This window comes from Balaenoptera borealis (assembly GCF_965194805.1).
Source record: "Balaenoptera borealis genome assembly, chromosome: 9".
Lineage (NCBI taxonomy): Eukaryota > Metazoa > Chordata > Mammalia > Artiodactyla > Balaenopteridae > Balaenoptera > Balaenoptera borealis.
In genome coordinates, this window is record NC_138873.1 from 53,339,914 (window position 1) to 53,354,673 (window position 14,760).

General features: G+C 43.8%; 1 long non-coding RNA gene and 1 pseudogene across 2 annotated transcripts in view; one reads left to right on the forward strand and one right to left on the reverse strand.

Moving 5' to 3' along the window:
- Positions 1-2,484: 2,484 nt before the first annotated feature.
- Positions 2,485-3,777, reverse strand: LOC309634771 (small ribosomal subunit protein eS1 pseudogene; annotated as a pseudogene). The gene is made up of 2 exons: positions 3,747-3,777; positions 2,485-3,647 (listed from the first exon to the last, which is right to left on the reverse strand). The product of its transcript is annotated as a small ribosomal subunit protein eS1 pseudogene (transcript).
- A 53-nt stretch (positions 3,778-3,830) lies between these two features.
- LOC309634614 overlaps positions 3,831-14,760 on the forward strand; it is a 52,287-nt gene continuing 41,357 nt past the window's right edge. The window contains exons 1-2 of the long non-coding RNA XR_014248241.1: positions 3,831-4,982; positions 5,584-8,445. This is a non-coding gene — a long non-coding RNA (uncharacterized lncRNA). The remainder of the gene's footprint in view (positions 4,983-5,583; positions 8,446-14,760) is intronic.

Below are 14,760 nucleotides of genomic sequence, written 5' to 3' on the forward strand. Positions count from 1 at the left end.
AGATGCCCAGTTAAAGTTGAATTTCAGGTAAACAATAACTAATTTTTTAGTATAAGTATATCCCTTGCAATATTTGGGGCATACGTCTACTAAAAAAATTTAGTTGTTTATTTGAAATTCACCTTTAACTGGACATCTTGTATTTTAACTGGAAACCCTACTTCCCAACTAGATTTGGTTATTCTCTCCCCTAGCTCACTCTTTACTTTTCCTCAGTATTTATCTCACTTGTATTCACTGATCCACATCTGTGGTACCTGATAGGCTGTAAGTGCCATGAGGGCAGGGATGAGTCTTCTTTATTCACCAATGCCTAGCACAGTGCAATAGCATGTCATAGGCCCTCAATAAATATTAAATGAGTGAAAACAACACGAGGCTATTAGAGTTCTAGAGAGAGGCCAGGGCTGAAGATACTGTCTTGGAAGTTTTCTGTGTGGAGGTGACCTTTGAAGCAGGAGCAAGTGGAGGAAGGGAAGAACACAGCAAAGGTATGGAGTGGAAAGAGAAGACCCTGGGCAAAGCTGAGGGGAATGCCCCTGCTTGGGTGGCAAAAAGAGGAAGAAGGGCCAGAGACAATAGAGCCAGAGAAAGAATTCATAACCTGCAGAGGGATCTAGGGAAGTCACAGGGACCAGGCCTTCGGATTTGGCAGTTAAATACTTGGGACCTTCAAGAGAGCTAATTCGGGTCTGATAGCTGTCAGGTTGCATGCAGACTAATCTTGAGAAATTTAGTGATGGGGAAAAAAAGGTTGTAGCTGAGCTGTTAACATGGTGGAGAGAAAATGTGTCTGTGTGCGTGTGTGTGTGCATGTGTGTGTGTGCGTTTTATGCATAAGGGAGACCTCAGTGTGTTCATAGGTGAAAGGGGAGGAATCAGTGGAAAATGACAGTGGTCATCCTGGAGGAAGGGGTGATAGATGGTCTTGGAGCAAGTGGAGGGGGTGGACTCAGAAAAGAGGAAGGATGTTTCGCAAGTAGGAGGAGGAGGGTGGGACCAGTGGTTATTAATTACAGTCATTTCTGATAAGTGTGACTCTCTGGTCTCAAAAAATAAAAATAAAAAAGTCACATTGTCCTTATTACTAAAGATTATATCCAGTGTTCACTAAAGGGTATAACCTGAATTTGAACATAATTAAGGTTTCTTAGCCCAGCAGCTTTTCAAACTGTGACAAGCATGGGAATCACTGCCTGTTTAAATGCAGATTGTGAAGAGGAGGTGGGACAGGGCCTGACGTTCTGCATTTCCAGCAAACACCCCAGGGATGCGGTTGCTGCTTAGACCTTCCATCCTTGCTTCCAGGAGGCTTTTTTTTTTTTTTTTTGCAATGGCAGCTGAATGTAAATATTTTACATTGTCTTAACCTTGTAATGAAATTTATGCGAGAAATACTGAACACCCTTTCTTCTGAAGTTAACTGAAATAAGGTTGAAATACATCTTATCACAAATGTGTTCTAGTTTTAAAGAACTCAAAATGCTCATGTGTATCTCAAACATTAATTTTCTCAGTACTAAGAAAGGAGTTGTCTTCAGAATTTGAAACCATATTGTTTTGGAATATTAGAAAACAAAATTGCTTAAAAGCAGAATGTGATCTTGATGAAATATTTATCTGTAGTGAATTATTATTATTATTTAAATTTTATTTTATTTTATTTATTTTATTTTTGGCTGTGTTTGGGTCTTCGTTGCTGCATGCGGGCTTTTCTCTGGTTGCGGCGAGCGGGGGCTACTCTTCATTGCGGTGCGTGGGCTTCTCATTGTGGTGGCTTCTCGTTGTGGAGCACAGGCTCTAGGCGCGTGGGCTTCAGGAGTTGTGGCTCGCGGGCTCTAGAGTGCAGGCTCAGTAGCTGTGGCACACGGGCTTAGTTGCCCCGCGGCATGTGGGATCTTCCTGGACCAGGGATCGAACCCATGTCTCCTGCATTCGCAGGCGGATTCTTAACCACTTCTCCACCAGGGAAGCCCTGTAGTGAATTACTGATCAGTTATTTTTTTGAGGGATATACTGTTTGTTGATTCAAAGGGACTTCTCAATCTTTTCTACAAATGTTTTTAGGGTATTAGTATGATTCATTATTAATGGTCTAGATATACTTTTTAAATGTTAACATTTAGCAAAGTAATGCTTTTTTTCACGAATAAGAACTTTTTTTTTTTTTTTTAATTAATTTATTTATTTATTTATGGCTGTGTTGGGTCTTCGTTTCTGTGCGAGGGCTCTCTCCAGTTGTGGCAAGCGGGGGCCACTCTTCATCGCGGTGCGCGGGCCTCTCACTATTGTGGCCTCTCTTGTTGCGGAGCACAGGCTCCAGACACGCACGCTCAGTAGTTGTGGCTCATGGGCCCAGCTGCTCCGCGGCATGTGGGATCCTCCCAGGCCAGGGCTCGAACCGGTGTCCCCTGCATTAGCAGGCAGACTCTCAACCACTGCGCCACCAGGGAAGCCCGAGAACTTTTATTTGTCATCATTAAAAGTATAAATTTTTTTTAATTTTTATTTATTTATTTATTTATTTATTTATTTATTTATGGCTGTGTTGGGTCTTCGTTTCTGTGCGAGGGCTTTCTCCAGTTGCGGCGAGTGGGGGCCACTCTTCATCGCGGTGCGTGGGCCTCTCACTATCGCGGCCTCTCTTGTTGCGGAGCACAGGCTCCAGATGCACAGGCTCAGTAGTTGTGGCTTACGGGCTTAGTTGCTCCGCGGCATGTGGGATCTTCCAGACCAGGGCTCGAACCCGTGTCCCCTGCATTGGCAGGCAGATTCTCAACCACTGCGCCACCAGGGAAGCCCCAAAAGTATAAATTTTAAACAGATTCTTGTACTACTGGCTCATATCCATCAGCTCGTTCGACTTTAGCACCTGTCTCATCCACAGCAGCTTTTCCAGAACTACTACCTTCACCATGACACTCCATTAGTTTTCCCAACTCAAACTTGGGCTTCTTCAGCATTTTTACTTTCCTAACAAAGACATCATAGAGCAGATAAGTAGACTGGCAAGCCTTTTCTATGTCTTTTCCAATGCTGTCTGGAATCAATTTATTGACCACTTCTTTCAAGTCATTTGTCTTCGCCTCTTGGGTCATGGTTTCCATCATCTTCTTCCGGATTTGGCAGACCTGTTGGTGCTGGGCATAAGAGGTCTTCCGAATCTGATTGTTACATTTTTTAGTAAAACCCACACAGAATAGACGAAGCAAATAACCATGGGTAGTCTTGACACCAATGTGAGCTTCAACCATGGTCTGCCGTTTTTTGACCATGGAGCACATTTTGTCACAGGTAAGATCCATGCCATGGAGATCAGTCAGGCAATTTTTTGCCCTGAACATCTTCAGTAATTAGCTTGAATTTTCTAAATGCAACTTCATCATTCTGCAGATCAGCAAGGCTCACTTCAAAAACAGAATCCGTAAGGTCATCAGATGTGATTTTGGTTTCTTGAGTTTTTGTGACTAGTGTTTTCCCAATATTTCTTATATTGACACATAGCTAGTGCTTTCACATCATACCAATCTTTCTTAGAAAATGAGTCAACCACTTTCTTCTTGGCTCCCTTTTTGCCACTTTCATAAGGTGCTTGTTCTTGCCAACCACCGTGGTGCTGCTCAGAGAGCCAAAAAGCCAACGTAATGCTTTTTAACAGAAAACTGCAATATAATATAAGCATGCTGTTTACAAAGTAACTATAGGACTTATTTTTTTTATTAATTCCTAGTTTTGAACGCATAAACTATGATGAATGTCTTCCTCTTTCAATCCCATCAGCATATTTCTGTCACTTCATGTAAAAGTTCATTTGAGATGATGTTAAAAGCCAGGACTAGATAGGTGGAATAACCTGCCTGTCACCTGACATGGGTCAGATCCTGCAGAAAGCGGAGGCTCAAAGATAATCAAGCATAGATCGGAAAAGGAGATTATTATAACCTGAAGACAAAATTCAAAATTTTCTTCCTCTGGAATCATTTTTAAAAGTTTCTTTCGAGACTTCCCTGGTGGTCCAGTAGTTAAGAATCTGCCTTCCAGGGAGACGCAAGAGGGAAGAGATATGGGAACATATGTATATGTATAACTGATTCACTTTGTTATAAAGCAGAAACTAACACACCATTGTAAAGCAATTATACTCCAATAAAGATGTTAAAAAAATTAAAAAAAATTTAAAAAAAAAGAATCTGCCTTCCAATGCAGGGGATGTGGGTTTGATCCCTGGTCAGGGAACTAAGATCCCACATGCTGCGGGCAACTGAGCCCACACGCCACAACTACTGAGCCCGCGTGCTCTGGAGCCCACGCACCACAACTAGAGAGAAGCCCGCGCGCTGCAACGAAAGATCCCACATGCTGCAACGAAGATCCCGTGTGCTGCAACTAAGACCTGACTCAGCCAAATAAATAAATAAATTTTTTTAAAAGTTCTTTTCATTTGTAATACTTTGTACACGTGAAAAATGCAAAAGGTTCCAAGCGTGTACGGTGAAAGTCTCCTGCCTCCCGTGCTGTCTTCACAGAACTCCCCTCTGTCAACCAGTGTCTTGTGTCTATTTCAGAAAGCAGCTTTACTTTGTATGTTTAATATTTCATATTAATACATATAGTCTGCACTATTCTTAATAGCTACATAATAGGGTATGATTTTTCCATAATTTTCCCCAAATTTGAATTTTTCTTCATAAAGAAAGTTACATGCAAGTGAATATATTGAACATTTAGGACCTTTAAGGAGGAATGTCAGTAGATGCCTACAGGGAAATTCAACATCCCTCTAAACTGTTTCCTTATATTTGTAGAGACCGTATCAAAAGCTTGAAGCCCCTGCTAACTCTCCATTCTTACAATTCTAGGAGCCCCTGCTGGGTTTAACAGGACGCTAGAACAGAGCAAAGAGGAGATGCCATTCACTCCTGCGTATCAGCAGACCTACCGGTTAATACCATCAAGAAATGCTCCAAGGCACTTCCATGCCTGTGGGTGAATATTAGAGCCATTCCAAACCAATGCTAACATCTGCATGCTTTCCAGAAGACCTCTGATGATGCAGAACAATCATCACCATGTACAAAATGCAAATCCAGTGGGCACCTGGGAGACCTCACATGACAGTATTGGTTCTGGAGTTCAAGTGGAGTTCCAGCAGGACTTTGTCTTTGTCTGTTTATCTAGTCTCTCATCTATTCAATACACATTTATGAACATTTACTGTGTTCCAGGCACAGTTCTGCTCCTAGGGGTATGAGAAGAGAGACAAGGTTCTTGCCTTCTGGGAGCTTACATTCCGGTGGGGAATAGCTGGCTCCACCTCACCAAAGCCAGCCAGTCTTTGTGTTCCTTCCTCATTCTGGTCATTGCTTTCTCTCATTACCAGCTCCACCCCCACCGCCCGCGCGCGCGCGCACACACACGCACACACACACACACACACACACACACACACACACACGCCTACCCTCTCTAGTCAACCTGCAAACCTGCATGGTCTGCTCTTCGTTTCATCACCCCAGATGCCTTGCCTGTGTATATGCATCTATTCATTCCCATGTGTCTAAGTGTCTTCTTTGTGCCCAGCAGGGTTGGAAGCTCTTCGTGGGGACTCCATAAAATTGACTGAATGAAGGCCCAGCTCTTGGCATTAAGGCTGAACTTTTTTTAAAGTAAGCTTTTAATTTTAAAACAGTTTTTTATTCACAGAATAGTTGCAAAGATAACGTACAGAGTTCCCGTATACCCCTCAGCCAGCTCCTCCTGTTGTTAGCATCTGACATTACAATGGTATATTTGTCACAATTAATGAACCAATATTGATACGTTGTTATTAACTAAAGTCTATATCTTATTCAGATTTCCTTAGCTTTTCCACTGATATCCTTTATCGGTTCCAAGGTCTCACCTAGGATGCCACACCACAAGTGGTTGTTGGGTCTCCTTAATCCCTCTGGTCTGTGATAGTTTCTAGTCTTGTTTCTCATGGAGTTTTGACAGATTTGAAGAGTTCTAATTAGGTATTTTGTAGAATGCCCCTCTAGTTGGGTTTCCCTGATGCTTTTTTTATGGTTGCACTGGGGTTGTGGGCTATTGGAGGAAGCCAGCAGAGGTGAAGTGCCCTTCTCGCATCTTTTCGGGGGTACATGCCATCCACATGACGGGACAGTAAAATCAATCTTGAACACCTGGTCAAGGTACTGTTTGCCAGCTTTCCTCACTGAAGGTGACCCTGTTCCCCTTTTACCTACTCTGTTGCTTGGAATCAAGTCACTAAGTGCCTTCCCCCTCCCCTCAAGGGGGTAGGGGGTGGGGAGAATTAAGCTCCACCTCCTGGAGGGTAGTATTTATGTAAGTCATTTAAATTCTTCTGTAAGAAAGAAGTAACTCTCCCCCTCTTCATTTATTTATTTAGTCAACCACTTATATCAGTATGGACTCTCATGCATATTTATTTAAAGATTTGGGTTATAATCTGATATTAGGCTATTTATTTTGCTGCTCAAATTGTTCCAATTTTGGCCATTGGGAGTTCTTTTTAGGTTGGCTCCTGTGTCCCTTTGACATGCCCCATCCTTTTGTTTTTTGAGTATTTCTTTACTTTCTGGCACTACTGTATATTTCCTTCCCCAGCCTTAGAATCAGCCATTTCTCCAAGGAACCCCGGTTCCTTTTATTGGGGAGGCCTATTTTTCAGTCCAGACCTCAGCATCACTTACCCACCCACTCAGGCAGCCAGTCAAGGAATACGTAGGTATATTCTTCTCTCATGCTGATCATTGAACCAGATGCAGGATATACAATGGGGAACAGAGCATACAAGTCCCTGCCTTTAAAAGCTAGTGATGTGGCCTGCGAGACAGACAATGAGCAAGTCTCAACGAAGAAATACGTAATTATAACTTTGATACATGCTTCAAAGGGAAGGGACATGGCCCTCAGATGAAAAATAACCTAAGTCAGGGACCTGGGTTGCATCAGGTGGCCGGAGAAGCCCCCCATGGGTAGCTAACATTTAGATAGAAAGTTGATGAGAACGATTCAGCCATTCGAAGAGCAGAGGGAGGAGTGTTTTCGAAAACTGCAGGTTAGTGGGTCATGGCTAGCTTTTTAAAAAAAGGACAGAACATACCGGAAGTATCATGTAAAACTAATGTTGCCTTTATTTATAGGTTGATGTATTTACTGGTTCATGGTATAAAATATTTCTTACTGGGGAGTATTGTCAAAAAAAAAAGTTGAAAGCAACTGTTTTAGGAGGAAATAAAGGCAGATTGAAAGCTCTGAAAAGAGAAAAAGCCATAACATACTTGAGGACCTGAAAGGAGGCCAGTGTGACTGTGGGGAGTGAACCTAGGATGTGAGAAGAGGCTGTAAATGTAGGGAGGTGCGCAGCCCTCGAACAGGGCCAGGGCCCAGGAAGCCTTGGTATTTTAATTAAGGAGCAATGGGAAGTCATTGGAGGGTTGCAAATGGGGAAGTGTTGATATTTAAGAAGACCTTTTAGGCTCCTATGTGGAGAATGGAAGGAGAGGGCAAATGAGGAAGCCGGAGCCAGTCAGCGAGAAGGGTCGTACAGAGGGAGGCCCAAGCAAGAAGAGTCACTAGGACGTGTGTTCACATTCCATCGTCAGTCTTGTACTCCCAGCCACTAGAACAATGCCTGGAACACAGAAGACCTTCAATGTATACGTGTTGAATGAATAAGTTACATGACTGTAGTAAAGACGGAGAGACGTGGTTGAGTCAAGACATGTTTGGGAACCGGCAAGTCTTGCTGATAGATTGGGTCTGGGGGAAGTGGACGGGGAGAGTGAGAGCCCTGCCTCACACACTGCACCCCGCCAGTGCTCACGTTTGCTTTCTTTCTCTGTTGTTGGGCTACTTTGGGTAGTTACAGGATCCTTCAACTGTTTAGACTGTGTTTCTACCTCTGTGCTTAGTCATAGTGGCCAGAAGTGGAAATAACAGAATTTTTCAAGAGAAACTGAGATTGAGTAGAATCACAAAAACCAGTTCTTAGCACAGGTTTTCAGACCCACAGATTTTATAATCTTTGATGCCAAATCTCTGAAATTCTGTGAGCGCCAATCACTAGCAAATAAAGATCCTCACAGGGGCACCAAAATTCCTGGTGTTTTAGCATTCTGACAGGGAGCTGGCCGGGGCGGGGGGGGCGGGTAATCGTGTATAGCTGTGTGCCAAAGACCCTTCTCCCACCCGATTTTATGTCATATTAAAATATATTGTGGCCAAATCCTTTCTTGATTCTCCTTTTCTTGACAGTGCTGATGCCTGAGGTCTGCAGCTGGCTGCCCACTTGGCCGCTGGCTTCCTCAGCAGAAGACAGCCACCTCCTGTCACTGTGGAGGAACTGGGACGAGGACAGGCCTAGACAGAGCCAACATGGAGCAGAAAACAGGAGGAGCCGGACCCCAGGAACAGAAAAATGTGAGTCCTCTCTGGAAAGTCGGGCACCAGAGATGGGCGTGCTCCAGAAATGCTGGTTAATTTTGAAGGATTGGTCCTTTTGGTCAAATGGGTTTCATGCTCTTGACTGAGAAGCCAAAGCAACCATCAGATGTTACCGGGAGTGATGCCAGTGGTGTTTGCATTGGTTAAGAATTCTCATATGACAGAATAACAAACTCAAACTGGCTCAAGCAAACAAAGGGGTTGTGTTAGCTTATGGCCTGAAAACTCCAGCACGCAGTCTAGAATTTAAACCTTCCTCACGATACCAGCTCCATGTCCGTTTTGTTTAGAGCACTACCTCTTCTGTATGTCGGCTTCATCTTCAGGCTGGCACTTCTCTTGGTGGCGCAAATGGCTGAGGGAATTTTGAACCTTGTATTCTCCAATACACCATCCAGGAGAAGGGGGATTGTCCCCTCTGGTAAACCCACAGAGGGCTGAGGAAGCTTTTTTTCCAGAAGCCCTAGGAAACATTTCCTCAAATCCCACTGGCCTGAATCGGGCTGTATGCCCACCCCTGAGCCAATCACCATGGCCAGGTGATGGATACTCTCTGGCTTAAGCACATCAGGGCTACCCCTGGGAGCTGGATGTATCCAGCAGTTAGAGAAAGGGGAGACAGTGAGGGGGTGGTGCCCTCAAGGCAAAATGTGGGTGCTGTGGCAGGAAAAGGGGGGGAGAGGGACGCTAGGGAGGCAGCCTACGTATGTTTACTACATCAACATCGTTACTATCGTGATAAAGGCCAAACTGGAGGCAGTGCAGGTATAGATAAGGAAACCTTTGTTCAGAACCCCAGTTCTGCCTGCTTCTAGGTGAGTGACTTAACCTCTTCAGGTCTCAGTTTCTTTATCTGAAAAAATGTGGATGAAAATACCTCAGGGAGGGTAAAATTCATGTATCTAAATATGTCATATATATATATATATATCTCAAAATATATCAGGTTATATATTTGAAAAAATAAAAATAAAATATGAGGTACTTTTTGTATTTTCTCAAAGTGGCAATTACAGTCAGTCCTGTAGAAGCCAAGATTGAGCCCACGTTTCAGCCTAGTAGGACAGCAGGTGGAAGGAAGGCTTCCCTGGCCACCAAGTGTTGGGCAAGTCAGGGCCCATCTCGTGTCTTCACGGCGAGAAAGAAGTTTCACTGGTTCAGAACCAAACTTAAGCAGCAGGTGTTCAGGGATGGGGTGTTGAAGTTTCAGCTTTGATTTTTCTATGAAATCGTTCAGGTTATTAAAATGTCGGCCCTATTCTCTTGTTTAAGAACTGGTTTCATTTCTAATGACACAGCACCATCATGCCATTCCTTGATTTAGTCACGAGAACCAAAACTAATGTGTGGCTAGTTTCATGTCGTTTTTATAGCAGTTAGTACAGAGAACAACAGGCTCTTGTAAAAACAGATGTATTTGCTATCTGTTTCTCTATCTGCTGCCTCTTCAGGCTCAAAACCCTATTTCTAAGATGGCGTGGTCCTCTGGTTGGGCCTTGTGGGAGAGGCTCCTGCGAGGACAAAAACCTGGCTGCTCTTCTCAGTGGGAAACCGAGTCCCAACCCCCAAACATTATAAGAATTGTAAAGGGGTGTCAGAAAGAGACCTTTCACCTTTTGAGAGAAGACTCGCTTGGCATTAATGTCTACTGTGAACACAGAGGAGGGGGTTTTATTGATGAGCCTCTGTAAACTTCTTCAAGGCCTTGTGGTATTCACATGAAAAAGTGAGCATATATTTAGCATTCCTAGAAAAAGCATGACCTTCCTATTAATGCTAATACTCTCATAATGACACCACAGCCAGTCTCCTCACAGAGGCTTTATCATCTACAGTGTCTCTATAAGCAGGTTAGATAACAAAAGTTTACAGATGAGGAAACAGAGACATTGAATTTTCCATGGCTTCAGAGAGAGAGTGTTGTGGAATTTAATTAGAGTCCTGGGCTAACCTCTACTGTGTAATTGCTTGATCTCTCTGTGTCTGAGTTTCCTCACATATAAAATGCAAAAAATAATAATAATAATAAAATCCCTCATGGGTGGTAATGAGGATCATGTAAACGAATGCATGTAAAGTGTTTAGACCAGCACCTGGCACATAGTTTTCACTCGATAAATGTTTGTTGTTGTAATTATCATTACCTTCACTATCCTTTTTTCTCAATTGCAAGTTAAATGACCTTGCCTCTTTGACTCACACGTATACAACCCACCTACTGGGTCTCCCCCCAACCTCAGTTATTCATTTGATCTTGATCTCAGTTTGTCTTCCAGCATCTGTCTCAGACTAGGGCAAGTCTTGCTTCCATGCTAGAAAGCTGGCCTCCTCGAGGGCCATCTCACCAATCTTTTCTTGTTGCCTTTTAATGCTAAATATGACTCCTAGGGCACCAATGTTTTTTAAAATGTTGAATATTGAATTGAATTTCATGTTACATAGATCCAACTCACCTGGAAGACCTCATTGGGCAGTTATGCCTCCTGTTCTTTGCTTTGATTCGGAGCCTGTGCTATGCTGTAGTCAAGCCCCGGTCACCTTCTTGGCCCAGTTTTAAATGTTTCATCCAGTTCAACCAACATCATATCACTTAATTCCCGCATTTTAAAAAATTTCCACATGGGAACATTGTCAAGAAAGCCTTTCTGTAGTTCATTTCTTTATCTTAATTCATTCTTTGTTTCTTTCAACCAATATTCTTTACTGTGTTCACCTGAGCAGTCCCACTAATATTGCTGGTATTTATTGCTTCGCATATGTACATCTTGTCCCTTCTCTCAGATTGTGAATTTCTTGAGGCCAAAAGCCATTGTTTCTATTTCTTTGCATCACCTGCAAGACCGTGGGCAGGTCTGCCTGGGGATTAACTTGTGGAGGGGCTGTGACTGCATCTATGGATCTCCCTGATCCTTTCCCTCTGCTTATAGCCTCTTTCTTTTCTCCTAAGTGTCTCACTAGGCCTTAAGCAAGCAGAGACGTAGATTTCATTGTCAGGGCTGATCTGTCCTGTATTTGGGGCTTTGAAGGTGATACACCCAGGGGCGTCCTTGGACCAGGCCTCCAACACCCTCTGTTGGTGTACGTGTTGGCAAATTACCTGCCATTTCCTCCAGCAAATGATCACATCTCCCGTTCATGTCTCATTGTGTTTTCCTTGGTTTAATCTCTCTCCTCCTACCCACAGTCTTATCCTGCCTTTCCCTGATTCTCTTGCAGGCCTGTCCCATTTCCTGGCCTGTGTTCGTGCATTGGCCATTACTCTTGCTCGACCCTTCTGTGTGCCTCACTTTGGTTTCTGTTCCCCCTGTTCTTTTTCTTTCACTTTCCCCCGCCCACCAGCCCTTTTTAACAGTGTCATCATGACTTATAGTTTGGGAACATGGCCCTCGCCATCTCCCACATTACACAGCCGCCCCAGCTTTCGTTTGACCAGCATCCCTTCCCTGAGCCAATCTGGCAGGATGGAAGCTCTGCCACGGCCAGACACCAGCACCAACTCTTACTGTGAGCCCTGCTTCATGCCCGTCTGCGGAAGCAGGGGCAGGGCTGAAGACGGAGGCCACAGAGAAGGACCCCAGACCTCTCCTCAGCTTCTGCTGGGTTGTGTGAGTTGGGTGTGACCCCAAGACTCAGAACAGCTTCGCTCTGTGAAAGCGCGAAACAGGGAGGGTTCTCTGAAAGGAATGGTCTGGGCTGCGGGGAAGAGGTGGGGTAGCACATGTGACAGAGACCCAGGAGGTTTCTTGTACTGACATGACTTGGCCTCCTAATCCACAAAACTCAGCTGAAACACCCAAGCCAATGAATAACAGGGTCCCGGCCATAAGCAGAAAACGCTCTTCCCTTTTTCTTCCTTCCACCTCACCCATGCAGCCTTGTGCAATCTGCCCTTATACAAAGGTTTGCAAAATTGTCCAAGTGGAGGACAGGTCTGCAGTTTCTTGGCCACACTTCCCTTCCCGGAGGGTCAACCAGCAGAGCTGGAGTAAGCTGACGGAGTAGGAGGGGAAGGGGACGGCAAGGATGCTGGGAACGGGGCCTTCTAGGACTCAGTTTCAGAGATCAAGAAAGCGGTCTTCTTATTTCAAACATGCAAACTGAATTTGGTCAGACGCTCTCCTTGTGAGGCAGCTGCCCTTTGAAGCTGTGGACCGGGGTGGAAATAAAAGCTCCTGTCTGAGAAAGGATATGTTTCTTTCTCATGCTCTCTCCTGACCATTCTATTTCCTGCTGGTTTGCTGCATGGACCCTCTGCCGGCAGCATGGGGGGAGCCTGCAGCAGCCGGAGCAGCGGCGCCTGAGTGAAAGTGATTAACACCCTGAGCTCCACAGCTACCTCGGCATCTGCAGCACCTTTCCCCAGCCTGACCTCCCCTTGATGCCTTTCTGCTGCTGCTGTGTGAGCCAAGCTCGAAAGCCAGGCTGAACAGGCTGGTTGAAGAAAGGAGTGAGACAGGTCTTAAGTCCCAGAAAGGCAATGCAGCCCAAATCCTGGTACTAGTGGTTAAAGCCCACCCATGGATGCATCTCACCTATGACACAGGCAAGAAAGCAAATACAGCTAAACTCAAGATGGACATCTGTATTCAGATATCTTTTATATTCACCCATATTACCTGGTATGGTGCTGAGAATGCATTTAATATTTATGGACCCTTTTGGCATTACGTAAGGCCTGGCCAAGATAAAGGGAAAAGATAATAGGAATTTTGCCAAACAGGACCAAAGAATGCAATTTTTTAAACTGTATTTTATTATTTTTTTCTCTTCCATTATGGTTTATTATAGAATATTGAATATAGTTCCCTGTGCTATATAATAGGACCTTGTTGTTTACCTATTTTATATATAATAGTTTGTATCTGCTAATCCCAAACTCCTAATTTATCCCTCCTCCACCCCCTTTCCCCTTTGATAACCACAAGTTTGTTTTCTATGTCTGTGAGTCTGTTTCTGCTTCATAAATAAGTTCATTTGTGTCATATTTTAGATTCCACATGTAAGTGATATCATATGGTATTTGTCTTACTCTTTCTGATGTACTTCCCTTAGTATGATTATCTCTAGTTACATCCATGTTGCTGCAAATGGCAAAATTTCATTCTTTTTTATAGCTGAGTAGTATTCCATTGTACTTATACCACATCTTCTTTATCCGTTCATCTGTCAGTGGACATTTAGGTTGCTTACATGTCTTGGCTATTGTAAGTAATGCTGCTATGAATGTTGGGGTGCATGTATCTTTTCAAATTATAGTTTTCTCCAGATATATGCCCAGGAGTGGAATTGCTGGGTCATATACCTCTATTTTTAAAGAACTATTTTTATAGAACCTTAGCTTTAGTTGGTATCAGCCAACGTGTGCCAATCTCCTTTCTGACCGTCTTATTTTAGAACTAAATGTATAATGTTACCCATACCAAGTATCTTGGATATCTTTTTCAATTGATCTTGAAAGTTCACAGAGCTGGACTTTTGAGGCCTTCTACTCTAGACCTGTGGAGTACATGGATGGTCCACTGAAGTGCAAAAAGAAAATATTTTAACTTCTGTTTACATCTATGTTTTGTTTTTTAATAAATTTATTTATTTATTTACTTATTTTTGGCTGCGTTGGGTCTTCGCTGTTGCGCGCAGGCTTTCTCTAGTTGCAGCGAGCGAGGGTCACTCTTCCCTGCGGCACGCGGGCTTCTCATTGCGGTGGCCTCTCTTGTTGAGGAGCACGGGCTCCAGGCACACGGGCCTCAGTAGCTGCGGCATGTGGGCTCAGTAGTTGCGGCTCGCGGGCTCTAGAGCGCAGGCTCAGTAGTTGTGGCGCACAGGCTCAGTTGCTCCGCGGCACGTAGGATCCTCCCGGACCAGGGCCCAAACCCGTGTCCCCTGCATTGGCAGGTGGATTCTTAACCACTGTGCCACCAGGGAAGTACCCACATCTATGTTTTAATGTAAAAATGAAGAAAGGAATTAAGCTTTACTAGTACTACTAGTAATAATAATATGACTAATATTTGCTATACATATTTGCAAGTATATGTGTATAACATTTACAAATAAATATAAATATGATGGGGATACAGGTTCTAATTTTGCAGGGGGTGGGGACTGGATTGTATGATCAAAGAAGTTTGCTGGGACTGTTGCTTCTGACCATATAGACTAATAGAGACCAAATTTACCCTCCGGTCTGAAACAGCCCCCACAAAAAAACAGGATCTAGCATAGGAGTTGTCACATGATAGTTGCTGAATGAACATGAGTTGAATGAATAACTGAAGCTCCCCAGGGAAGCCC